This window comes from Cebus imitator, unplaced genomic scaffold, assembly GCF_001604975.1.
Source record: "Cebus imitator isolate Cc_AM_T3 unplaced genomic scaffold, Cebus_imitator-1.0 Scaffold118, whole genome shotgun sequence".
In the NCBI taxonomy this organism is placed as follows: Eukaryota; Metazoa; Chordata; class Mammalia; order Primates; family Cebidae; genus Cebus; species Cebus imitator.
Genome location: NW_016107433.1, coordinates 2,592,534 through 2,594,321, shown reverse-complemented (window position 1 = coordinate 2,594,321; position 1,788 = coordinate 2,592,534).

The following is a 1,788-nucleotide window of genomic DNA, read 5'->3' as shown; positions in this document are numbered from 1 at the left end:
TCGCGCCATTGCACTCCAGTCTGGGTAACAAGAGCGAAACTCCGTCTCAAAAAAAAAAAAAGTCGGCCCAGCATGGTGGCTCACACCTGTAATCCCAGCACTTTGGGAGACCGAGACAGGTGGATCACTTGAGGTCAGGAATTTGAGATCAGCCTAACCAACATGTGAAACCCCATCTCTACTAAAAATACAAAAATTAGCTGGGTGGGGTGGTGCACACCTGTTTTCTCACCTACTTGGGAGGCTGAGGCAGGAAAATCACTTGAACCTCAAAGGTAGAGGCTGCAATAAGCTGAGATCATACCACTGCACTCCAGCCCAGTCAACAGAGCGAGATTCCATCTCAAAAAAAAAAAAAACAAAGGGAAAAAAAAGACAGTTTGGGGTATTTAAAAACAAACAAACAAAAATAGCCAGGTGTGGTGGCGTGCATCTGTAGTTCCAGCTACCCTGGATGCTGAGGTGGGAGGATGACTTGAGCCCAGGGGTTAAGACTGCAGTCAGTCAAGATCGAGCAACTGAATTCCAGCCTGGGCAACAGAGCCAGATCCTGTCTCAAAAAAAAAAAAAGTTCTGTTGTTGAGGCCATCCCTATAATACTTTGATAAGGCAGCCCTAACAAACTTATATAGACCCCAAGTTGCCTACACAACAGCCTGTTTTTTGCCTCCCTAATTTCCAGTCTCTTTTGCCCCTTACACAAATGGGCATTTTTACTGTCATTCTGTTGAATGTGTGAGTGACTCACAACTGTGTTTTCCACTGAATGAAAATTCTGAACCACAGACTGGAAGGCCCACCCCAACTGCCAACTGGTCTTACTTCTCACTACATGTTGGCTCAAGGACTCTATTGAAAATGACTTATCTTTTCCACATACTTAACTGCTTAGCTTCCTTTTGTGGAAACCACTCTGTTTTCTCTCTCTCTTTGTGGTGTGTGTGTGTGTGTGTGTGTGTGTGTGTGTGTGTGTGTCAGTCAGATTCTTGCTCTGTTGCCCAGGCTGGAATGCAATGGTGTGGTCCCGGGTCACTGCAGCCTCAACCTCCCAGGCTCAAGCAAATCTCCCACCTCAGCCTCCTGAGTAGCTAGGACCACAGGCATGTGCCACCACACCTGGCTAATTTTTAAAAAATGTTTTCGTAGAGATGGGGTTTCACTATGTTGCCCAGGCTGGTCTCAAGCTCAAGCAATCCTCCTGCCTTGGTCTCCCAAAGTGCTGTGATTACAGGCATGAGCCACTGTGCCTGACCTAATGAAGCATCGTTAATTTACTTGCTTTTCTCCCCATCTAGGCTATGTAGTTCTTGAGGGTTGAGACCACATTTCTGTTTTTGGTGAGTTGCATATAGTAGGCACTCAATAAATGTATAACTGTGTATTAAATTCTATGACTTCCTAAAGACAATGAACTGAGATAAGCTAAGCCTGAATATCTAGATCTATGCTGTTCAATATGAAAAATATTAGCACATGTAGCAATTTAAAATGAAAAGTTCTGGCCTGGTACAGTGGTTGATGCCTGTAATCCCAGTACTTTGGAAAGCCGAGGCAGGCAGATCACCTGAGGTCAGGAGTTCGAGACCAGCCTGGCCAACATGGTGAAACCTCATCTCTACTAAAAATACAAAAATTAGCCGGGCATGGTGGTGCATGCCAGCAATCCCAGCCAATCGGGAGGCTGAGGCAGGAGAATCACTTGAGCCTGTGAGGCGGAGGCTGCAGTGAGAGCTGAGATGATGCCACTGCACTCCAGCCTGGGTGACAGAATGAGACTCTGTCTTAAAA